Source organism: Rhinoderma darwinii, unplaced genomic scaffold (genome assembly GCF_050947455.1).
Source record: "Rhinoderma darwinii isolate aRhiDar2 unplaced genomic scaffold, aRhiDar2.hap1 Scaffold_138, whole genome shotgun sequence".
Lineage (NCBI taxonomy): Eukaryota > Metazoa > Chordata > Amphibia > Anura > Rhinodermatidae > Rhinoderma > Rhinoderma darwinii.
In genome coordinates this window covers 1,674,248-1,700,660 of record NW_027461966.1, presented here as the reverse complement: position 1 = coordinate 1,700,660, position 26,413 = coordinate 1,674,248, and the positions used below count along the sequence as shown (strand labels likewise).

At 44.0% G+C, this 26,413-nt stretch overlaps 1 long non-coding RNA gene across 1 annotated transcript in view; it reads right to left on the bottom strand.

Annotated features, from left to right (window-relative positions):
* Positions 1 to 4,945: 4,945 nt before the first annotated feature.
* The window catches only part of LOC142699162 (uncharacterized), a 32,731-nt gene continuing 11,263 nt past the window's right edge, over positions 4,946 to 26,413 (bottom strand). The window contains exons 2-3 of the long non-coding RNA XR_012866049.1: positions 15,276 to 15,348; positions 4,946 to 5,021 (exon numbers count right to left, since the gene is read on the bottom strand). This is a non-coding gene — a long non-coding RNA (uncharacterized LOC142699162). The remainder of the gene's footprint in view (positions 5,022 to 15,275; positions 15,349 to 26,413) is intronic.

Here is a 26,413-nt window from a genome sequence, read left to right as displayed (position 1 = left end):
ATTGATTCCCAGGCAATGGAATGTAGGTTGCCAGAGGCAAAACGTATTAATCTGCGAGCAACAGTGCAGGAGGCTCTGGTGAGAACAAAAATCACACTGCGGCTCCTGCAATCTTTATTGGGGAAACTCAATTTTGCCTGTAGAATTATGCCAATGGGCCGTGTTTTTTGTAGGCGCTTAGCACAAGCAACTGCTGGTGTTAGATGTCCCCACCATTTTATTCGCCTTGGCAAGGAGCATAAGGCGGATTTGAGGGTTTGGGATTCCTTTTTGGTAAAATATAACGGCAGATCATTATGGATTGCAGAGGGAGTTTCGAATGTGGAGATGCAATTGTGTACTAATGCTTCCGCTTCTATCGGTTTCGGGGCGTATTTTCAGGGAAAATGGTGTGTTGGTACTTGGCCACTAGAGTGGAGGGAGTGTGGTTTGACGGGTAATCTTTGTTTTCTGGAGTTGTTTCCCATTCTTGTTGCGGTGGAAATTTGGGGACAGCTTTTGTCCAATCGGTCAGTGGTTTTTCACTGTGATAACATGGTGGTCGTGTGCGCTATTAATAGTTTGTCCGCCAATTCCCCCCCGGTGATTACAGTGCTACGCCAGTTGGTCCTGCTGTGTTTGAGATGGAACATTCTATTTAGGGCTCATCATGTTCCTGGAGTTTCCAATGACATTGCAGATGCTTTATCTCGATTGCAGTGGGATAGTTTCCGTTGGCTAGCTCCAGAGGCGGAGAGGGATCCGGTTTATTGCCCCGAGCACCTTTGGAGGGTGGTGTCGCTCGTCTGATATGGTGGGCGAAGCGTTCGCTGGCCCCTGCTACGTGGGATGCTTATACCACGATCTGGGTGAGATGGTTCCAGCTGGAGGATTTGTGGTGTAGTCAAGGGAGTCCTTTTAGTGCCTTAGAGGGGATGTTTTGTTTTTTGTTATCTCTTATGGAGAGTGGATCTTCAGCTTCCTCTGTTGTTAAGTCGGTAGCGGCACTTTCCTTTTTCTTTAAGTTAATTGGTTGTACGGATGTTACTAAGCATTTTTTGATACGGCGGGCTCTGCAGGGTTCTCAAAAAGGGCATGACGGGCAGGATAAGCGTGGGCCCGTGTCTTTTGCAATGTTGGAGGGACTTTTGTTAGGGAGCTGCCAGGTACTACGTCTAGTTATACTCCTGGGATTAATCAATCCACACCTGAGGCCAGACCTGTTCGACTGACACCCTCTCCCACCAACCAGGGTGGCAGGCTCAGGAGTGGGAGAGCCTATCGCGGCCTGGTCAGTCGGAGGTAACTCCGCCCCCTGTCCTTTATTACCTGCTGTGTTCTCCTCCTCAGTGCTTGTAATTCTTTTGGATTCCTGGCCCCACTGCTGCTTGCTCCAGCCTGCTTCTGCCGTGCTTCTGCCTTGCTGCTGTTCTGCTTAACCTGCTTTGCTTTGCCTCCGGCTTGCTTCCTCATCCGTGCTCACTTGGGTATACTCCACCTTATCCTGGTCCTGACTACTCATTCTCCGCTCCGTTTCCTCGCGGCGTTCCGTGGGCTACTGCCCCTTCCCTTGCGTGTTCCCTGTTTGTTTTCCCGTGCACTTAGACAGCGTAGGGACCGCCGCCCAGTTGTACCCCGTCGCCTAGGGCGGGTCGTTGCAAGTAGGCAGGGACAGGGCGGTGGGTAGATTAGGGCTCACTTTCCCTTCACCTCCTTCCTGCCATTACAACTTTATTCTCAGTTGCACAGGATATCCCATTCAGATTATGAGAAGTTGTTGTTTCAATTGGCTTTCTCTTGGGCTTTCTATGGGGCTTTTAGGCTTGGTGAATTGGTTAGTCCCTCAAAACGGGTGCAGGGCGGTATTCAAGTAACCAATGTGTTTTTTTCAGGATAGTGTGTTGAGAATAATGTTGTATCATTCAAAAACTGACAGGAATGGAAAAGGTTTTGAGATTTGTTTGACTAAAATTCATGAGGGGGAATCATGCCCAGTGGGGTGTTTTCTGCGTTTCATGGCTGTGTGTCCTCAGGGATTTTCCTCTTTGCTGGTGCATGCGGATGGTTCAGCGTTGTCCAGATATCAATTTATTGCTGTCTTTAAGAAGTGCGTACAAGGGTTGGGTCTTTCACATCTGGATTACAGCTCTCGTTCTTTTAGTATTGGAGCTGCTACTGAGGCTTCTCGTTTTGGGCTCGACACTGTTTCAGTTAAGAGGATTGGTCGCTGGAAGTCCAGCCGCTTTCGTTCCTCTGTTAGGCTGCATTTGCTGGAATGTTGATTTCTTTATCTTGGGTTTATTTTGTGTGGGGGGGATGTCATTCTTTTTCTGTGTGACTAATTTTCTGTTGCTTTCAGGTTCTGCCATATGTGTGGTTTGGTTTCTTGGCCATTCCTATATTTACTGGGCTGAAAGGAGTGCCCGTGTGCGTCCGAATGGTAGGTATTTGGGTTTAGATCCGGATGAGGTGGAGGTACACTGGTTCGGAGTTCGTAGCCTGACCTGGGATCAGGTAAGGCCTTTGTTTCAGGATGCGGGTAGGTCCAGGGGTCTACCTGACATCTTGATAATTCATGCAGGGGGTAATTACATTATCCCATGCGGAACCTCATTAAGAACATTAAGAGGGACTTCTTATGTTTTGTAGACACCCATCCTGGGCTTTTGATTATCTGGTCCGAAATTCTACAGTGGGTAAAATGGCGCAATGCGCAGTCAGTTTCGGCGCTGAATAGGACCAGAGTTAAGATTAATAAGACAGTGGCCAAGTTTATTCGCCTAAATGGTGTGTTGGTAGTTCATCACCGACTGTTGGAGGATCGGGGCGCGTACATTGGAAAGGATGGGGTTCACTTAACGGATGTGGGCCTGGATGTTTTTAATTTTGGCCTCCAAGAAGGCCTGGAGTTGGGTTTTCAAGTGTGGCGGCGCATGAAAATTTAAGGAGTCAAGTTTTCATGCTGTGGTGGGTCCTTGGCAACGCTATTTATGTTTTTATATATTGCTGTCTTTGACACAATATATTGGTTTTATTTTAAAGCTATGGATTTGGGCTTCTCTAAGGGGCGGACCCTGGGAAGCGTGGTGCTTTAGCATACTCGTGGTGACGCCACTGTAGCTTATATGGTCACGGCTAATGGTTTAAGGGTATTGCTTTATTTATGTTTTGGAGGTTGTCAAGGACTTAGCCACATAATGTTAATATGTTAATTATGTTTATGATATGTTTATACTTGTTTATTATATATTCTCAGGTTCTGTAAAATAAATCATCTAATAAAACTGTGACAAGCACCTTCCAATTTTAATTGTGTCGTTGTATATTTATTAGATAGGAGGGTGTTTGTGTGGCCCCTTGTCGCCCTTGTACCGTCATGTGAGCCCAGAGCTAAGCAGAGCTGGGCAGAGGGCGGTCATGACGGGTCTGGGCATGCAAGGGGTCATTTAGAGGGGTATTTTGGTTATAGGTTGGTGGGTGGGTTTGAGTCAGGAATTGTGCTAGGGGGTTGTGAGCATTGGAGGTGGGGTTAAGGGGATGTTTATATAGTGGGATAAGCAGGGAAGCCATTTTATGGCTTGAAAAATTTTGTCCCGCCTGCCCTTCCGTTAATTTTTCTTTTGAGCGGAGATGAGCGGTCACTATACGCATATACACTTCCATTGCGATGCTGCCACCTAGTGGCCAGGAAGCATTTTTATGTGTTGTTTTAGTCATAGAACCCGTGCTTACATGTTCTGAGCTGTGCAGATGCTCACGTCAGTAAAGCTCACTGCTATGTAACACTGTTCAGACAATGGTGGCTGACCCTGTTTATTGCAGGCACCGTGAAAACCGGCTCGGGCACTGTCTTTAATATTTACTTTAGTGTGCAAGAACAGTGTAGTATGGGCAAGTAATCAGTTTCGGAACATTGAATAACTCACAAAGGGGCTCTTTTTAAATTTGATAAAAGGCGACTGTTCCCACCTAATGGGTTCAGATGCAAGGGCTGCGACCCATAAATCAGCAACTATTGTGCCAGCAGGGCTGAGTATGCCCTGAAGCCAGAGAGGGCCCATTGCTGTGGCGGTGCAGTGCAGGAACCTCCCCACAGATGATTGCTGTGAAAGAGGCAGCATTGGATGTAACAAGTGGAAGTTGCGTGAAGCCTCCCTGTTATTTAGTTGCTGAGACGATGGGTTACACCTGTATCAGGGAAGAGTCAGAGCTCTGTCCCAAGGAAACCAAGCTGGTAAAACCCCATTTCCTGCATTGCCTGAAATTGCCGCCATTTTGTGTAATATTTTAAGTGACTGTGCCTCTCTGCTAAGAACAGTTTTTTGTATTTCCTTTTGCAAACATTACCGGCCTACTAAAAGAAACCTGCATCAAACCTGGGTTTCTTGTCATCATACTGCCAGTAACAATGCAAGGGCAAATACATTACTCGCCCTCACTAGCCTCCGCTCATGCCAAATTCTATGGCCAAAAGGACCATAACAATTTTATTCTATTGGAAATAAAAGGTGGATTTCTGACTTTAGGGAACAGAGGGTAAAATAATAGTCATGTTCCTCACCTCTGTACCTGAGGTATGGTACAATTTGTCCCGTAAAAATTAAGCCCTCATATGGCTGTGTCAACGAAAAAATTATGACTTTTGGAAGGCGGGGAAGAAAAAAACAAAAACATAAAAATGAAACTTAGCCTGATCCTAAAAGGGTTAATCGAAGACTGAATAGCTATTAAAAATTATATTAAAAATAAAAGGGGAGTCCTGACTACAAAACAGAGGGTAAAGAACAGAGATGTTCCTCACCTCTGTACCTCAGATATGGTTGTGTTATACTAGATATTGTCTATAGAAGATATACATGTTAAAAAGACATATATTCTGATGTATCAGGAAGATACTATCACACCTCTGCGGGTCTAGAACTCATATCTAGCCTGAGTGTTATCAGTAATTAATATAAATATTAATTATCTGTCTTGTGATTCCTTTCTTGCTGCTGACAGGATTATATGTCACGTTCCTTCTTCTCACTAGGATCAGTCATCTGTAAAGAATCAAAGGTGTGATAATATGTTCCTGATACATGTCATAGACACTTATATGTATAACACACTAGGGCCATAATTATTTATCTCAGGTATAATGTACAAATAGAAAATAAAGAAAAAGACGACATTAAGGACCTGTTCACATCACCGTTGCCCTTCCGTTGAGGGATTCCGTCTGAGGTTTCCGTCGGGTTAACCCCTCAAAAATGAAACAAAATAACATGTCCCCCCCTTGCCTGTGCTGTATGGCAAAACCCCATTTTATGGTCAAAAGTAGCATAACAAGTGTATTCTATTGTAAGGCCCCTTGGGTGCCTGGAATTATGGAGCTTATGGGTATATTGCTTATATAGTTTAAATTAATGGTTATTATCAATGTAATCTTAAATGGTTAACACAATTATTTTGTCAGTTATAAATGGTTACCAGTGCCTAGTAGGCAACAGTTCTCAAAAAAGATTCAGGATTGTTACCACACAGGGTCCTCAGTGGTGGAGTGGATGCAACGGCGTGGAAATCCACTTTTTAAGGGATGGCTGGAGTCTGGCAGCTGGTGTCCATTTTCCCAAAGCAAAGGAGCTGAGGAGCCCTTTCCAAAAGCTTATGGACTGTTATTGTTGTCCCATGCTTTGTAGAGGGATGTGTTATCCTCTAAAAAGAGTTCCTCCACCCCCCCCCCCCCCTTCCCTGCATGTGGCATGGTCGGAAGTTCCCGGCTTGCAGTAAAGTGGTCCGGGGATGTGGGACAGCGCTGATGTAGAGGAAGGAGGAGTCAGTCCTTACATTGCACCCTCATCTAACAGGTCCATGAGGCAGGGTTCTGCTCTAAACCCTGAGGAAGCAGTAGAGGCATGGATGGCTCGAGGTGTGGTGGGAGAAGCAGTCCTGTGATTATAATGTACAGGCAGACTATGGAGGGCAGTCGGTAGCATCAGTGGTGAGACAGGTGTAGACTCCAAAGGGAATTTATTGCCCCCTCCTTGCTGCTGGTGGGAGAGACCGTTGTCATAGGATACGGACGAAGACTGCCTCCTATTGCATCATTGGGATCTGCAGCTGACCACGGTCAAGAGACTGGTCGTCCAGCTGCTGGAACAATCTTGGAGGCACCCTTGGGTGATGCCAGGATTCCTGTGAGTGGTGAGTCACCTTCATGTTTGGCTGCGTAGTCAAGCACAAATGTGTTGACGGATGAGGATTTGTTCTCTGTTTTAAAGGACAACTTGGGCTTGTTTGGGTGGCAAAGGGTGGAGTATAAGCTCTGCCAGTAAAGCCAGTAGGTTAATACCCCGCCTGACTAGATGGTTTGTACAGATTAACCTTTTGTGGCTTATTACTCTGTGGAGTGGCTCCTCTGGGAATTTACCTGTCCACCAATATAGGGGACAAGATCCACAGACGAGAATTTGTGATATTTGGTTTCAGTGTATCACGTAATGGTGGACAAAGAGCGTATTGTGGACAAGAAGCTTAGTTTTGAGAGAGGGTCTGAGAAAAATTTCAAAGTGGTAAAGACCTGTACGATGTAACCTGTCATTTAAACGAGATTACGCTTGCCTTGCTGTAAATATTACAGAGACGCTACATAAGTGTCAGGATTGTGAATAGACATGACGTCCTGGCTGGAGGTAATGTATATTCACTGTCAGGACACTTGAGTAACGTTATAGTGTGTTTATGAGGCTGCACATAGCGATATAGCTATATCGCTATGTGCTGTGTAAATGAATGGGGAGAAGTGTATGACACTGATTGGTCAGCATCATACACTTCTCTCCACAATGCCCACTTGGTCAAAAAGTAAAACACGCCCAGTTGTCCATTAAGAAACTCATTAGCATGAAGCTAAAATAGGTCATAACTCTGTAAAAAATTATTGTTTTTCTAAATAAAAAACACTGCTGTAATCTACATTACAGCGCCGATCATATTATGTAGACGATAGGCCACTTATAATGTGAGCCCAGAGCTAAGCAGAGCTGGGCAGAGGGCGGTCATGACGGGTCTGGGACTGCAAGGGGTCATTTAGAGGGGTATTTTGGTTATAGGTTTGTGGGTGGGTTTGAGTCAGGAATTGTGCTAGGGGGTTGTGAGCATTGGGGGTGGAGTTAATGGGATGTATATATAGTGGGATAAGAAGGGAAGCCATGTTATGGCTTGAAAAATTTTGTCAAGGATAGAGGTGTGCAGCCAGTGTCAGGGTAGCTGTTTTCTGGTCAGTTTTAGGGCCGTAGAGTTATGGAGGGTTTAGAGCAGTTAATTGTTAGGGTTAGGGAGGAGGCAGCTGATAAGGGGCTGAAGTGGGTCCAGGAGCAGATAGGGGCTTTAGCAGATAGGGCCCGACGTTCACAGCCTCCTGAACGCTTGAGCAAGGGCCAGTGTGCATAGTACACCCGTTAGCATGGGTGATTTGGCGCCATTTAGTGCCCGTTCGGAACATTGCAGTGTCGGTGGTAGGCCGGCGCCAGCTACTGTTCAGGAAAATTATTACATCGTGGTGGCAGGCCTGCGCCACCTCCTGGCCATTTTCGTTATAGCAGCAGTAGTGCTAGGTCTGCACAGTCTGCTGAATATGTACAAAATTTGCATCATCCAGCGCCTCCTGAGGATGACGTTGGCCAGGTGGCAGGTGTTTTGTCTGTTTATTTGCCGTTCCAGGTGTTGTCGGGACGGGAGTCCGGTGTAGAAGCGGCCGATGCTTTGCGGCGGGCACTCGGGTGCCTAGGATGCACGGTCAGGAGACGGCTTCGGTGGATTCAGGACGGACGGCCCCGTTAGTGTCTGGCGACGGGCAGCCTTCTGGTGAGTCACAGCGTTTACACACCATACACGTGGGCAGTAATTTTAGTAATGAGAGTAGTCTAGTGGGGCAAGTACCTGTAGGTTGCGGTTCTACGGGGGATTTGTCAGTCACGAGTGGAGTTTGGGGAAATTTGTTAGATGGGTTACGTCAGTTGTTAGCTTTAGTTGATACTTCTCGTGGGTCACAGCTAGCAGGTCCCGTTGGAGCTTGGTCAGCGCAGGGACAGTTAGAGGGGGGTTCTCGTAGGGAGAGTACTGCGAGTGCTGAGGCAGGCTCTTCGTCATTTAATGCCTTAGATGCTGGGGTCCAGACGGAGAAGGTAGATGGGGCTAATAAGCCCTTGCCAGTTTTAGATACTGCAAAGGGGAGCATGTACATTTGCTTTGAAGGTCCATTAGGTGCCCACTTAAAGCCAGTGATCCGTGAAAAGATTTGGAAAAGGGAGAATTTGGATATTTTTACTTTATTGCCGTTGGAGCGATTTAGTGTGGAACGGTGGGAAAAGGGCAAGGAACATCGTAAGGAGGAGGAAACCTTTGGATGCGCCTTATGACTACACCAAAGGGGGCTGGTCAGGGGGGTCATGTTGAAGTTGCGGGTTTGCATAACCCCTTTCAGTCCTCACCCGGCGGGTCTAGATCAGCGGGTTCGTCGGGGAGTTTTAAAAAAGGGGTCTGCTGACTCTACAACGAGAGCACCTGTAAATGGGGAACTAATTGTGTCTATAGACACGAATGTGCCGGGTGTAGGGGTGGTAACCACACCGTCTTCAAGTGTTTTAAGCGGGCACGAGGAGGCACGACGAAGCCAGGGGATGGTTCTGCTGAAGGGGGTGAGTCCAGTGAACCTCGACGCTATGACGCCTTGGCTAAAGAGGTACCCCGATAATGAGAGGGCGCAGCTGTTATTGAACGGTTTTGGGGACGGATTTAGGATTCCATTCTCCCCGGGGATGGGTTTTTTGATTGGTAATAATCTGCGTTCGGTGCGGGATCATCCAGAAGTGGTACGAGACAAGTTGCTGAAGGAAGTTTTGTTGGGTAGAATGTTAGGCCCCTTTTCTGATGTTCCTATTTCCAATTTGCATGTCTTCCCGCTGGGGGTTGTCCCCAAGAAGGAGGCGGGCAAATTTCGGCTTATACATCATTTATCTTATCTGAAGGGTTCTTCGGTAAATGATGATATTGATGAGTCTTTGACGCGGGTTTCCTATACGTCATTTGATGAGGCGGTTTGTTTGGTTAGGACGGCGGGGCAAGGGGCGCTTATGGCTAAGGTGGATGTGGAGTCTGCATTTTGCCTTTTGCCGGTGCACCCAGAATGCATGCACTTGCTGGGGTGCTCGTTTGATGGCCTTTTTTATATTGATAGGTGCCTTCCTATGGGGTGCTCTATTTCTTGTGCCTATTTCGAAGCCTTCAGCACGTTTTTGGAGTGGGTGGTCCGTAAACGAGCCGGCTCTAAAGAAGTTATTCATTATTTGGATGACTTCTTTTGTGTGGGCCCTGCGGCTCAGCCGTCGTGTGCAATATTGTTATGGGCAGTGATGGATGTTTTTGTTGACTTTGGGGTTCCGTTGGCATTTGAAACAACAGAAGGACCAACCACAACGATCTGTTTTAAGGGAATTGAAATTGATTCCCAGGCAATGGAATGTAGGTTGCAAGAGGCAAAACTTATTGATATGTGGGCAACGGTGCAGGAGGCTCTGGTGAGAACAAAAATCACCCTGCGGCTCCTTCAATCTTTATTGGGGAAACTCAATTTGGCTGTAGAATTATGCCCATGGGCCGTGTTTCTTGTAGGCGCTTAGCACAAGCAACTGCTGGTGTTAGATGTCCCCACCATTTTATTCGCCTTGGCAAGGAGCATAAGGCGGATTTGAGGGTTTGGGATTCCTTTTTGGTAAAATATAACGGCAGATCATTATGGATTGCAGAGGGAGTTTCGAATGTGGAGATGCAATTGTGTACTAATGCTTCCGCTTCTATCGGTTTCGGGGCGTATTTTCAGGGAAAATGGTGTGTTGATACTTTGCCACTAGAGTGGAGGGAGTGTGGTTTGACGGGTAATCTTTGTTTTCTGGAGTTGTTTCCCATTCTTGTTGCGGTGGAAATTTGGGGACCGCTTTTGTCCAATCGGTCAGTGGTTTTTCACTTTGATAACAAGGCTATTTAGGGCTCATCATGTTCCTGGAGTTTCCAATGACATTGCAGATGCTTTATCTCGATTGCAGTGGGATCGTTTCCGTTGGCTACCTCCAGAGGCGGAGAGGGATCCAGTTTCTTGCCCCGAGCACCTTTGGAGGGTGGTGTTGCTCGTCTGATATGGTGGGCAAAGCGTTCGCTGGCCCCTGCTACGTGGGATGCTTATACCAAGATCTGGGTGAGATGGTTCCAGCTGGAGGATTCGTGGTGTAGTCAAGGGAGTCCTTTTAGTGCCTTAGAGGGGATGTTTTGTTTTTTGTTATCTCTTATGGAGAGTGGATCTTCAGCTTCCTCTGTTGTTAAGTCGGTAGCGGCACTTTCCTTTTTCTTTAAGTTAATTGGTTGTACGGATGTTACTAAGCATTTTTTGATACGGCGGGCTCTGCAGGGTTTTCAAAAAGGGCATGTCGGGCAGGATAAGCGTGGGCCGGTGTCTTTTGCAATGTTGGAGGGACATTTTATCAGTTGCACAGATATCCCATTCAGATTATGAGAGGTTGTTGTTTCAATTCGCTTTCTCTTGGGCTTTCTATGGGGCTTTTAGGGTTGACAAATTGGTTAGTCCCTCAAAACGGGTGCAGGGCGGTATTCAAGTAACCGATGTGTTTTTTTCAGGATAGTGTGTTGAGAATAATGTTGTATCATTCAAAAACTGACAGGAATGGAAAAGGTTTTGAGATTTGTTTGACTAAAATTCATGAGGGGGAATCGTGCCCAGTGGGGTGTTTTCTGCGTTTCATGGCTATGTGTCCTCAGTGATTTTCCTCTTTGCTGGTACATGCGGATGGTTCAGCGTTGTCCAGATATCAATTTATTGCTGTCTTTAAGAAATGCGTACAAGGGTTGGGCCTTTCACATCTGGATTACAGCTCTCATTCTTTTAGGATTGGAGCTGCTACTGAGGTTTCTCGTTTTGGGCTCGACACTGCTTCAGTTAAGAGGATTGGCCGCTGGGAGTCCAGCCGCTTTCGTTCCTATGTTAGGCTGCATTTGCTGGAATGTTGATTTCTTTATCTTGGGTTTATTTTGGGGGGGGGGATGTCATTCTTGTTCTGTGTGACTAATTTTCTGTTGCTTTCAGGGTCTGCAAAACGTATGGTTTGGCTTCTTGGCCATTCCTATATTTACAGGGCTGAAAGGCGTGCCCGTGTGCGTCCAAATGGTAGGTATTTGGGTATAGATCCGGTTGAGGTGGAGGTACACTGGTTCGGAGTTCGTGGCCTGACCTGGGATCAGGTAAGGCCTTTGTTTCAGGTTGCGGTTAGGTCCTGGGGTCTACCTGATATCTTGATAATTCATGCAGGGGGTAATGACATCGGGAGTTATCCCATGCGGAACAACATTAAGAGGGACTTCTTATGTTTTGTAGACACCCATCCTGGGCTTTTGATTATCTGGTCCGAAATTGTACAGCGGTTAAAATGGCGCAATGCGCAATCAGTGTCGGCGCTGAATGTGACCAGAGTTAAAATTAATAAGACAGTGGGCAAGTTTGTTCGCCTAAATGGAGGGTTGGGAGTTCATCACCGACTATTGGAGGATCGGGGCGCGTACATTGGAAAGTATGGGGTTCACTTAACGGATGTGGGCCTGGATGTTTTTAATTTTGGCCTCCAAGAAGGCCTGGAGTTGGGTTTTCAAGTGTGGCGGCGCATGAAAATTTAAGGAGTCAAGTTTTCATGCTGTGGCGGGTCCTTAGCAACGCTATTTATGTTTTTATATATTGCTGTCTTTGACACAATATATTGGTTTTATTTTAAAGCTATGGATTTGGGCTTCTCTAAGGGGCGGACCCTGGGAAGCGTGGTGCTTTAACATACATGTGGTGACGCCACTGTAGCTTATATGGTCACGGCTAGTGGTTTAAGGGTATTGCTTTATTTATGTTTTGGAGGTTGTCAAGGACTTAGCCACATAATGTTAACATGTTAATTATGTTTATGATATGTTTATACTTGTTTTTTATATATTCTCAGGTTCTGTAAAAGAAATCATCTAATAAAGCTGTGACAAGCACCTTCCAATTTTAATTGTGTCGTTGTATATTTATTAGATAGGAGGGTGTTTGTGTGGCCCCTTGTCGCCCTTGTACCGTCATGTGGTTACAGAGCCTCTTTAAGGGTTCACGGTTATGGCTCATTTTTTTTGTCAGCGCTTCCCTGAAAAGGGCGCTGTACTCTTTGCATGCTTAGATAATATAGCATATTTAGTGCACACAAGCTGCATGGAGGTGCAGCTTGGTGGTGCTATGATGAGAAATTCAGGCGTCGTTTGTCATTATGTCTGGAGATTGGCTGGGCATCCAAGGCAATCAGTGTTTGGAATCAGCTCATCCTGTATCAGCGACATCCTCAATCCTCTCTTGAAGGACTCATTTCCTCTAGATCGTATCCTTGGGCATTGGCTAGAGTGCCCAAACAGGAGTCTCCATGCAGATGATTGATGTGATAGAGACAGCGTTGAATATAACAGGTGGAAGTTGCCTTGGGCCTCCCTACGATTGAGTTGCTGAGGCGGTGGGTGGAAGTTGCCTGGACCTCCCCATAAAAGCGATAAAGGATGTTGAAGGGTAAGAAAGAGGAAAAGCCCCGATTTGAAGTGGATGTTAGTACTGTATCAGTGAGGAGCCCAAGCTCCGTCCAAAGGTAGGCAAGCTGGTGAGCCACCATTGCCTGCATTGCCTGAAATTGTGGCCATTTTGTACAGATTTTAGCCTACTAAAAGGATTTGCATCAAATCTGGTATTCTTGTCATCATTTCATGACTAATCCTGCGAGCACTTAACTGATACCCGCTCCTAAACTTTTTGGCATAGTTGGCAGGATAGTCACAGCCCAGGAAAGATGGCATGCCGTATGGAGTGCCCAAGGAGTGAGCAGAGGGCACGGCAGGAAGGTTTACATGATGAATTTCACAGAGAGTATAGTCGTAGTTCCATTGGAGGGTAAGCTAGTGCCGGAGTTGCAGTCATGAGTACGCTCTTGCCAAGTGCACCTTTGGCTGCATTTCAGTAACTGTAATGAGCCACAAGGAAGCTTTCAAGATGCGGGTAGAGAGGAGTCTCCCAGCAAGAGAAAGACAAGAGGCTGTGCATAAGACTGAGACAAAGAAGGGAGTCCTTGGACCTTGAGTATGAGACTGCAATTGTTAAGTATGTGCCTCGCCTGTGAGAGACTGTAACCACTAAGCTTTGAACCTGAGGCCCAAGTAATTTTGAAGAGGGCCTGAACTGAGTCTAACAGGGCCTTCAGAGACTGTCGGAAGAAGGCCCAATTTGTGTGAAAGGAATCTGTGTTTTTGTTTCAGTTATTTTAGTTGCTTATTTTTCCTGGTGCCGGGAATGGCACCGAATAAGGCAAGGGGGCAATGAAAGGTATGGAAGGGAGTCTCCCCTATTCACGAGAAGAGCCGTATGGAGTAATGTAGAGATAGATTTTGCTGTCTCTTTCTATGCTTTTGTGTTATGTATGTTTAACACTGTATTTCCTTTATAGGTCCAGGACAAGAGGAGATGAGCGGTCACTATATGCATATATACTTCCATTGCGATGCTGCCACCTAGTGGCCAGGAAGCATTTTTATGTGTTGTTTTAGTCACAGGACCTGTGCTTACATGTTCTGAGCTGTGCAGATGCTCACGTCAGCAAAGCTCACTGCTATGTAACACTGTTCAGACAATGGTGGCTGACCCTGTTTATTGCAGGCACCGGGAATACCGGCTCGGCCACTGTCTTTAACATTTACTTTAGTGTGCAAAAACAGTGTAGTATGGGCAAGTAATCAGTGTCGGAACATTGAATAACTCACAAAAGGCTGTTTTTAAATTTGATAAAAGGCGACTGTTCCCACCTAATGGGTTCAGGTGCAAGGGCTGCGACCCATAAATCAGCAACTATTGTGCCAACAGGGCTGAGTAGGCCCTGAAGCCAGAGAAGGGCCCATTGCCGTGGCGGTGGAGTGCAGGAATCTCCCCACAGATGATTGCTGTGAAAGAGGCAGCATTGGATGTAACAAGTGGAAGTTGCGTGAAGCCTCCCTGTTATTTAGTTGCCGAGACGATGGGTTACCCCTGTATCAGGGAAGAGTCCGAGCTCTGTCCCAAGGAAACCAAGCTGGTAAAACCCAATTTCCTGAATTGCCTGAAATTGCCGCCACTTTGTGTAATATTTTAAGTGACTGTGCCTCTCTGCTAAGAACAGTTTTTTGTATTTCCTTTTGGTCGTTTTGCAAACATTAACGGCCTACTAAAAGAAACCTGCATCAAACCTGGGTTTCTTGTGATCATACTGCCAGTAACAATGCAAGGTCAAATACATTAGAAAAATGGACAAAAGTAGATGGTCCAGCGCAGTCAAGTTTAAAACAGAGCGTAGTTCCAAAGTGCCTACGCGTTTCAGACGTATACCACATCCTTCCTAAAAGCTATCCAGCACAGTGGAGCTGTCCAGCAAAAGTGGTGCTGAAACAGAGAGCCGGTGATAGAACATCACTGCTCTAATAGTAAGTTGTGTACTTACAGCATTGTTTGATAGATAGTTATCAATGATAGGATGAGGGATAACAATGATCCAATTTTATCCTTGAGTAGTGGATAGATTATTAATGCTTATTTTTGTTTATTAGGCTGTCGGATATGAACCTCTGCAATACTCAAATCGAGATATTAAAACATAAATAGACGCTAAAAAATACATCATTTAAACAGTTTAAGACAATACATGAACTGGAAAAAAGGGAATTATATACTGGTCTTTAAGGGTAATTGGTGTTGAAAAAAATCTTTGTATACTAAACCGCCATTTGATTAATAAGGAATGTGATGGGGGAGGGACCCGTTGGTACGGACAGTTAGGTGTCATCTGTAAAGCCCGTGAACATTGACAGGTAATATTAATTATTAGACCATATTAAATTCTGCCGATAATTTCATAGATTCTTTTACTAATAATGGAACAATAATTCTGGTCCTGAAAGGGTTAATCAAAGACTGAATAGCTATTAAAAATTATATTAAAAATAAAAGGGGAGTCCTGACTATAAAACAGAGGGTAAAGAACAGAGATGTTCCTCACCTCTGTACCTGAGATATGGTTGTGTTATACTAGATATTGTCTATAGAAGATATACATGTTAAAAACACATATATTCTGATGTATCAGGAAGATACTATCACACCTCTGCGGGTCTAGAACTCATATCTAGCCTGAGTGTTATCAGTAATTAATATAAATATTAATTACCTGTCTTGTGATTCCTTTCTTGCTGCTGACAGGATTATATGTCACGTTCCTTCTTCTCACTGGGATCAGTCATCTGTAAAGAATCAAAGGTGTGATAATATGTTCCTGATACATGTCATAGACACTTATATGTATAACACACTAGGGCCATAATTATTTATCTCAGGTATAATGTACAAATAGAAAATAATAAAAGCCCCTCCTCCTCCGCTTTTATTCATTCTCAATATTTTCAATGTTTTTTTTGAACGGAAGCAAAAGTGCAGACTGCAGAACTTTTGTTTCCGTTCAAAAAAACAGAAACCTATTGAACGGGGACAAACGGAAAGCAACTGATACAAAAGAATTACCATTGAAATCATTGGTAATTCTAATGGAACCGTTGCATTCCGTTTAATGTATCGATCTTCTCTTACTCTGATGGAAGAGAGGTAAACTCATAGTAACGCCATTGTGAAAAAAGTCTTAGCCATGGAGCGTTTTTTAAAATTGATATATATACACGAATTGTACTGGGTGGATTGCTGAGATAGACTAGATGTTCTAACCTTATCTGGCTTCATGTATCATAAATGCCTAGAAGTACAAGGGCTGTTGTTGCCCAAAGTAGCCATTCCGTATCCACATTTTGCTTTTTACGATTTAGAAAATTAAAGTTGAACTTTGGTTGCTTGGGCCGCATAGAATCTTGTCCCTTTTCCCCATGTCCTGTAAGCTTATTGTCTGTTCTTCCTCTGATGACAACTGCCTAACTATACTAGAGGCTGGTAGACAAAGCACCAATTTCTAACCAATTATGATTTCACACCTGTATGACATCATAAGAAACAATTAGCAAAGGAAGCTGGGACTGATCTGTGTTAAGATTACATACAGCATGTTGGTACATGAACTACAAGTTAATATTATAACCCCCTAGATTGTGATTTACAATAGAATAAAATGTTTTACTTGAAGCAGAACTCCCTGAAAAATGTCTCCCAATGGTGAATTTGCTCTCCTGTGAGCCGGCATTTCAGCGTTATTAGAGCAATGTTGGGCCTTAAAACAATAAATCTAAATCCTGTTTTTATTTTTCTGGCAATGGTCAGAAAAAAAGATATCTGATTGGTGGCTATGGGGCCCAGGGTTCCTATGATAACACTGTATTGCCAGAGCAACAGGTAGTGTTGTCACAGGTACACAGGCAAAGGATCACATCTCAGGTGAGACTAGTAACCTAGGTCACTCATAACAGCGAAAGAAATATATATATATATATATACATTTAACATAAAAAAATGTAAATATATTACACAGCCTTTTCCTATCTATGGAACTATAGAGTCAGCCATGGAGTGTTATTTAAAATTCACATACTGTATACGCACACATTGTACTAGGTGGATTGCTGAAATAGACTACATGTTCTAACCTAACCTGGCTTCATGTATCATAGATGTTTAGAAGAACAAGGGTTGTTGCCCAAAGTAGCCAATCAGTATCCACATTTTGCTTTTTCCAGTTTAGGAAATGAAAGCTGAACTTTGGTTGCCTTGGGCAACATAGAATTAGTATAATAATAATAATAATAATAATAATTCCCTGTTCTGTCTCTTATTCCACATCTTCATGCTTCACCACAAAGGTCTCAACTGTATGAGACACAGAGCATCCAGTTCTAAGCAATTATGACATCATAAGAGAGGATGATGAAAGGATGCTGGGTAGGACACTATGTGATTACAAACAGTATATCATATTAGTACAGTATGATCATGTGGAATGATCTTCCTGTACCATAATGCTTTGATACATTTTGTCCCTTATTGTGCAAATTACAAATGAAGAATTATAGTTTTGAAGGAATTGTATGTGTGGGGCAGTTTGCTATAATCTACACTTTTAAGTAAAATGCAGAAATTCATCATGTACTACTTTCATACGTTGGTCCTACCCTAGTCATGCTCTTGAACTAGCCACCTAGGTATATACACACACACATGCACCTGCCCACACTGCCAAACGTACCAATACCTGGTGTAATAACCACAGTATCACTGTGCTTGATTGGCCAGCAAACTCGCCTGACCTAAACCCCATAGAGAATCTATTAGGTATTGTCAAGCGGAAGATGAGACACCAGACCCAACAATACAGACGAGCTGAAGGCCGCTATCACAGCAACCTGGGCTTCCATAACACCTCAGCAGCGCCACAGGCTGATCACCTCCATGCCACGCCACATTGATAACACCTCAGCAGTGCCACAGGCTGATCGCCTCCATGCCACGCCGCATTGATAACACCTCAGCAGTGCCACAGGCTGATCACCTCCATGCCACGCCGCATTGATAACACCTCAGCAGTGCCACAGGCTGATCGCCTCCATGCCACGCCGCATTGATAACACCTCAGCAGTGCCACAGGCTGATCACCTCCATGCCACGCCGCATTGATAACACCTCAGCAGCGCCACTGGCTGATCACCTCCATGCCACGCCGCATTGATAACACCTCAGCAGTGCCACAGGCTGATCGCCCCCATGCCACGCCGCATTGATGCAGTAATTCATGCAAAAGGAGCCCGACCAAGTATTGAGGGCATATACTGTACATACTTTTCATAGGCCAATATTTCGGTATTAAAAATCATTCTTAAAATTTGGCTTATATAATATTATAATTTTCTGAGACACGAAATTTTGGGTTTTCAGTAACTTGTTAGCCATAAGATAATCATCAACATTAAAAGAAAAAAATGCTGGATAAAGATCCCTCTCTGTGTAATGAATCTATATAATATATGAGTTTCACTTTTTGAATTGAATTACTGAAATAAATTAACTTTTTGATGATATTCTAATTCACTGAGGAGGACTAGTATATATATATATATAGCAATAAATCAATCCAAGTATGAGGGAGCACTCTTTGGTTGCTAATACTTAAGGCACTTGTCGTGTGTCTGGTGAGGATTTGCACCCTATACTATACAGGATAGTGCGGCTGTTCTACCTATTTTTGTATTTATAAAATTATATATTATTCACAGAGTAAGAAAACAAAGGGAATTTATAACCCCCTTTTCACAGGGAGAACAATGCAATTTTTCAGTGAAATATACATTAAAAAAATGTGTTCTACAGTGCATATATAACATTGTCAAATAGTACTAAATACTACTATACAATAGTACTAAAATGACCAAATGATAAAATACTGCAATAATAGTGCTACACAACGCATTCATAATGGTGCTGTATGGTTTCAAATAAAAATGATATAAAGCACTCAAGTAACAGTGCCGAAATAGCGGTGAGATATGTGCCAAAATAATAGTCTCATACAGTGCCAACATAATGGTACTATACAGTGGTCAGTTAACAGTGCTATACACTGCCACGCACTGCCCAGATAACAGTGTTCATATAATAGTATCAGCAATAATACTACCCTTAGTGTGCACATATAAAAATGGCAGTCATAGTGCACATTGCAAATGACTTCCCGTTGTTATTTGCTCTTAGCTGGAAGACCATATTTAACTGTCAAAAGCCAATTACTATTTCATTGTTTCTAACTAACAGATTAATATATTATAATGCTAGAACCCTACCGATCTAGCATTTTTTACCTATCCAGTGAATTGGTGAAAAATGCTGGAGGCTGGAATATCCCTTTAAAGGGGTTGTCCAGGATTAGGAAAGAATGGCTACTTTTTTCCAAAAACAGCACCACACCTGTCCACAGGTTATATGTGGTATTGCAGCTTGGCCCCATTTACTTCAATGGAGCTGAGCTGTGATACCAGACACTACCCAAGGATAGGTGTGGCGCTGTTTAGGAATAAAGCAGTTATGGGTTATTTTTATCCTGGACTATTACTTTAAGCCTTTCAGTACACAGCCATTATTTGAATTTTCGTTTTCATTTTTTCCATCGATAAAGCCATATGAGGGCTTGTTTTTTAGTGGGACGAGTTGTCGTTTTTCACTACACCATTTATTGTACCATATAATGTGTTGGGAAATAGAAAAAAAATTATTTGTGGGGTGGAATAGAAAAAAAACTGTGATTCCTCAAACTTTTGAGGGGTTTCCCTTTTACGGCTTTCACCGCATGGTAAAAATGGCATGTTAACTTTACGATTACAGCGATACCAAATTTATATATTTTTTTTCATGTTTTACAAGGAAAAAACTAATTGTTAAAAATAAAATGTGTGTTATGTCACCACATTCTGAGAGCCATAACTTTTTAAATTTTTCTGTGAATTGAGCGATATTATTTTTTGTGGGGCAAGCTGTTGTTTCTATTGGTACCATTTTGAGCTACATGAGACGTTTTGATCACTTTTTATTTCTTTTTTTGTGGGATTTGAAGTGACCAAAAACAGGGATTCTGGCGTTTTAATTTTTTATGGCGTTCATTGTGCGGGTTAAATAATGGTATATTGTAATAGTTCGGACTTTTACGGCTGCAGCGATAGCAATTTTGTTTATTTTTTACATTACTTTATAGGAAAAATGGGTAAAGGTTTTTTTTTTTTGTAAATGTAAATTTGTATTTTTTTTACACTACTAAAAATGGGTGAAATTTTTTTTTTTTACATATTTCATAAGTCCCCCTAGGGGACTTGATCTACTTATCGCTGGTACAATAACCAGCAATACTAATGTTTAGCATTTTGTTTTGTCATTTTTACAGTCTCCTGTTAGGCAGGGCTTAACAGACAGTGGCGGATCCTCTTATTGGCGGATCAGGTGGCCGCCCAGGGTCCAAAGCTCCCAAGGGGGCCCATGGCCACCCGAACCGCACATAACATAAAAAAACTATGCAGGGCTGCTGTCGGCCCCATTTTCGCGGTCGTCGGTCCCACCTGGTGATGAAGAGATTGGGGGGGTGTGCACGGGGAGTCAATTGCAGGGGCGAGCTAGGCCGGGAAAAGGGGGCATGTGGCCTTAAGGGTGCGCGACTGCACAGTGGGCATCACTCACCCACTGTGTAAGGGTCGGCACAGCACATCAGCTGTAGAGAGCAGACTGTCAGAGATAGTGATAGGCAGGTGCTAGAGTCAATCTCCCTGACAGTCTGCTCCTCTGTGCTGCTGTGCACTGTCCCTGACTGCAACTAGGAGGTGTAGGACCTGTGGTGTCTATATAGTAAAGATAGTGTAAGTCTACATGGTGTGTGTATAGTGTTTATAGTGTGTATAATGTAAGTTTATATAGTGTGTGCATAGTGTATATAGTGTGTGTATAGTGTAAGTCTATATAGTGTGTGGCGTGTGTGTGTATAGTGTTTATAGTGTGTATAATGTAAGTGTATATAGTGTAAGTCTATATAGTGTGTGGTGTGTGTATAGTGTGTATAATGTAAGTCTATATAGTGTGTTTTTAGTGTATATAGTGTAAGTCTATATAGTGTGTGCTGTGTGTATAATGTAACTCTAAAAAGTGTATATAGTGTAAGTGTGTGTATAATGCAAATAGTATGTGTGTGTATAATGTAAGCATGTGTGTATATTGTGTGTGTGGTTTGAATATATAGCGCATGGTGTGAGTGTAAATTGTATATAGTGTGTGTGTGTGTATGGTGTATATAATGTAAATCTATATAGTGTTCATAGTGTGTATAATGTAATTCTATATAGTCTGTGGTGTGTGTATGGTGCATATACATACCTCCCAACTTTGGAGTATCACAAAGCCACAGCAATTTCTTTTTTCTTTTAGCCACACCTCTAATCCCACCCAATCCCCGCTTATACACACTCGGTTCAGCCGACACAGTATCATGCTCCCATAGTGCCTCCCACACAGTATAATGCCAAATAGCTGCCACTATACAGTATAATGCCCCATAGATGCACCCATACAGTATAAAGCCAACACAGATGCCCCCATGCAGTATAATGCCCAAACAGATGCCCACATACAGTATAATTCCCACACAGATGCCTGTACACAGTATAACTCCCAAACAAATACCCCCAGAGAGCATAATGCCCCATAGAGCATAGTGCTCCCATAGCTGTCCTATACAGTATAATGCCCCCATAAAGTATAATGCCCACACAGATGCCCACATACAGTATAATGCCCTCATAGCTGCCCCCTATAGATAGTGCCACAGTGCCCATGTAGATAGTGAACCTATATAGTGCCACAGTGTCCATAGTGATAGTGCCACTCCCCCCTTGAAGATAGCGCTACTCCCCCCTTGTAGAAAGCTCCATTGGGACTCCCTCTAGGAGCAGAATCCCCAGACAAAGCATAGGCCGCGGATTCCGCTCCTAGAGGGAAGCCCTGATGTCACTTATGGACAGTGACGTCAGTAGCTACTCTTTGAGCGGAATCCCCGTTGCTAACTCTGGCCGGGGATTCCGCTCCAGGAAGAGCCCCTAACGTCAATGTCCATATATGGAAAGTGACCTCAGGGGTTTCCTCTAGGAGCGGAACCCCCGGCCAGATCATCGGCAACGGGGATTCCCCTCAATCAATAGCCACTGACATCACTGTCCATATGTGGACAGTGACGCCAAGGGCTTCCCCGAGCACAGCGCTTAAAGTAGCGTTGTGTCTGGGGAGTCTTCGGCGAGTGGAGGAGCTCCCTCTGCTCCTCCGCTCTGAACTAATTCTGAAGTAGGGAGCTGATGATTCCCTGCTTCAGTATTGGGTTCAACTGAATCTGCATTCTGAGGACGCAGAAAGAGTTGACAGTGGGACATCCCCAAGGCTGCCCGGGACAGTGGGATACCGCCCGGAATCCGGTTGGCAGATATGCCTATAGTGTAAGTTTGTGTATAGTGTGTGCGTGTAGTGTGTGGTTTGAATAAATAGTGTGTGGTGTTAATGTGATTTGTATATAGTGTGTGATGTGCAAACACAAAAGCATACATCACAAAAAGACCCTTATAACACAGTACAATGGGTACGGTGCCTCCGGATTAAATTGGAATAAAAGGGGAAGAATGGCCAGTAAAGAGGGAAAAAATGGCACTGGGTTAGAGGAATAAAGAATAAAAAATATTTTGATTAAATATAAATATTTCAGCAAATTTGTAAGGTGATCCTGCATCAGAGAAAATGTCACACACAGGCAGGTAGGCACAATCCACTGCCACACATTTCATATATGTAAACACCAATACAATACATAAATGAACATCAATATTTCATAGAGTATTAAAAGGTAACGCCGATATGTACATCAATATTATTTAGATGTTCAATTCATTAATAAATAATATATATAGTGTGTGGTATATAGTGTGGTGTGTATAGTGTAAGTGTAGTGTGTGTGTGTACTGTGTATAGTACTAACAAATGAAAGATGGGCCAGTGCTCAGTGGACTGGGAGTCCGCTGCTGATACAATAATCCCGGCTCACTACTGCTGTAGCAGCCAAGGCAGTGCGGTTACCAAAAGTGATGTGTAGTGTAGAGGTGTGTGTATGTAGTGTTTATAGGATAAGTGTAGTTGATGCAATGTATGTAGTGTGTGTATAGTGTATGTAGTGCGTTTAGTGTATACATTGTTTTGTTTATGTATGTGTGTGTGTGTGTGTGTGTGTGTGTGTGTGTGTGTGTGTGTGTGTGTGTGTGTGTGTGTGTGTGTGTGTGTGTGTTTGTGTGTATACTAGCAAATACCAGATGGGCCAGTGCTCAGTGGGCTGGGAATCCGCAGCTGACACAATTATACCTGCTCACTACCGCTGTATCAGCCACAGCAGTACCGATGCCAATAGTACCTGCCACTGGCCACTCTTAATTGGATTTGTGGATTTGATTTACAGAAATTATGTAAACCAATTTCAATAGATGACGGCCACCATCACTTACCTCTCTTCACACCTCTCCACCTTCGTGCGCCACCGCAGTAGGTCCTTACACATCCAGCTGCAAACACATGGTCCTTGTGCTGAACAGCATCAGGACTTAGTGCGGCAGTGTCTGTAGGTAAAGAGGAAACAGCGAGCAGCTGGTAGTAAAAGATGGGGTCTGAGGTCTGAATTAAAGGGGTTGGCCCATGAAAACCATTTATCACCTATCTGCAGGATAAGCAATAAATGTATGATCCCTTTGGGGGCCTCACTGAACACGAAAACAAGGGTTCCGTGTCCACTGTTTGAATCGAACGGCGGTCAAAATAGCTCTCTGACTTCACTATAGTATACTAGTCCTTCTCAATGAATTAGAATATCATCGTCTTAAAGTAAATTTATTTCAGTAATTCAATTCAAAAAGTAAAACTCATATTATATAGATTCATTACACACAAAGTGATCTATTTACAACATTTTTTCCTTTTAATGTTGATGATTATGGTAACAGTTAATGAAAACCCAAAATTTAGTGTCTCAGAAAATGTGAATATTAAATAAGCCCAATTTCAAAAATTATTTTTATTACCGAAATGTTGGCCTACTGAAAATGTATATGCACTCAATACTTGGTCGGGGCTCCTTTTGCATGAATTACTGCATCAATGCGGTGTGGCATGGAGGCGATCAGCCTGTGGCACTGCTGAGGTATTATGGAAGCCCAGGTTGCTTTGATAGCGGCCTTCAGCTCATCTTCCTCTTGACAATACCCCATAGATTCTCTATGGGGTTTAGGCCAGGCGAGTTTGCTCTTGCCAATCAAGCACAGTGATACTGTGGTTATTAAACCAGGTATTGGTACTTTTGGCAGTCTGGGCAGGTGCCAAGTCCTGCTTGAAAAAGAAATCAGCATTGCCATAAAGCTTGTCAGCAGAGGGAAGCATGAAGTGCTCTAAAATTTCCTGGTAGATGGATGCGATGACTTTGGACTTGATATAACACAGTGGACCAACACCAGCAGATGACATGGCTCCCCAAACCATCTCTAACAGTGGAAACTCCACACTGGGCTGAGAGCAACTTGGATTGAGTGCCTCTCCACACTTCCTCCAAACTCTGGGACCTTGACTTCGAAATGAAATGCAAATTTTACTTTTAATCTGAAAACAGGACTTTGGATCACTGGGCAACAGACCAGTCCTTTCTCTCCTTAGCCCAGGTAAGACGCTCATGACATTGTCTCTGGGTCATGAGTGGCTTGACAAGGAATGACTCCAGCCACAGTCCACTCCTTGTGAATTTCCACCAGATTCTTGAATGGCCTTTTCTTGACAATCCCTTCAAGGCTGCTGATATCCCTGTTGCTTGTTAACCTTTTTGTACCACACTTTTCCCTTCCTCTCAACTTTCCGTTAATGTGATTGGATACAGCACTGTGAACAGCCAGCTTCTTGAGCAATGTCCTTTTGTGGCTTACCCTCCTTGTGGAGGGTGTCAATGACTGTGTTCTGGACAACTGTCAAGTCAGCAATCTTTCCCATGATTGTGTCGCCTACTGAACCAGACTGTTGGACCATTTAAAAGCTTAGGAAACCTTTGCAGGTGTTTTGTGTTGATTAGCTTATTTTTATTTTTTTAATCAGTTCATGTTTATTCAACAAACTCCACATCAGTACAGGTCATTATACAGTCTTATACATTGTGAAAACATATCTCCAAGGACCCAAGCATGTATTTCCAACAAAACATTCCCCTTTCCCCAACTCCCCCCTGCAACCCCCAGCCGGCCCTCACGTTACAAGCTTCCTTATCCTATCTCCTTCTCCTTCCCATTTCCACTCCCCATCTCACTCCAACTCTCCACATGTACACACCCGTCAGTAGCACCATTCCTGAATGTGTGACATTGCCACCACTGCTCCAGTGCCCCCCGTGCCCGTAGTATTCCCTGGAACCCCAGGACCATTTAGATTGAGACAAGCATGCGTAGTGCCAGGAGTTCTGAGGAAGCACACCCAGAGTGATCAATCCACCTAGCCCATTGTTTTTCAAACTTAGTCTTGGACCCCCTCTTAGAATATATCCTATATTCCATCAGAACCTGAGAGTTAAGTGCACCTATAATTTCTTGCTTCGAGGGTGGTTCCGCATCCAGCCAGTGTTTTGCTATTCCCTTCCTAACTTGGTATAATATTTTTGCAATTGCCAAACCGGACAACCTATCCCCCTCCAAATCACCTACATACCCCAGCAGCATTACCACAGGATCCAATGGAATCTGCACCTCAAACACTCGACCCAGTAACTCTGACATTTCTGTCCATAAGGTCCCCAATCTCCCGCAGGACCAGAACATGTGAAGGATGTCTGCCTTTTCTTCCGGACATCTAGGGCACCTGGCATCTGCCCGTAATCCCATCTGTTTCAGAACCCAGGGGGTCCTATACACCCTATGTATCAGAGATAATTGGGACCTCCGTTGCGCTACATTGATAGACAAAGTACATGATGACGCCAAGACAGCCTCCCAGTGGTCCGTAGGAATAGGACCCACATCTCTTTCCCATGTAGCTTTGACTGGTGCCATAAGATCTCCCAGATGTTCTGACAGTAACCTGCGATAGACCAATGAAATTAATCCCCTTGACGTAACTGCTTTTGCAATATGTTCCAACACTCCGGTGGCATGAATCGTCATGTCTACACTAGCAGCTTGTGTCTGCACAGCATGCCGAATCTGCAGGTACTGATAGAACATGCGGGAATCCAACTGAAACCCCTCCCTTAATTGCTGAAAGGATTTGAGTATGTCTCCCTCGTACAACTGACTCAATCGTATTATGCCTCGCTGCTCCCACCCCTGCATCCCTTCCAATTTGCACAGTTCCCCCAGATATGCATTCCTCCAGAGTGGAGTATATTTAGTACAATCCCCTATCTCCAACAAGTGCCTACACTGCCACCACACCTTATGTATGAGAAGCAGGGTGGGTCGAGTACTCGCCATCCTTTTATAGCTGTGTGCTTCCAGTCCTGCCAACGGATTCTCCCCCCCCCCCCAGATATGATAGGATGCGCGCGCAGGACCCCCAGATTTCCTCCTGCTCCCACCCCCAAAAATGCTGACATTGGGTAGCTAAATAATACACCCAAGCATTGGGCAAAGCCAGGCCCCCCTCCTCCTTAGGCAATTGGAGTTTCTCCAGTTTAATCCGGGGCACTCCCTTCTTCCACACTAGGTCTCTAAAAAGGTTATGCAACCTCCTAAACCAATATTTGGGGATCCACACCGGGGAATTATGTAGGACGTACAGCACTTGAGGCATAAGGAT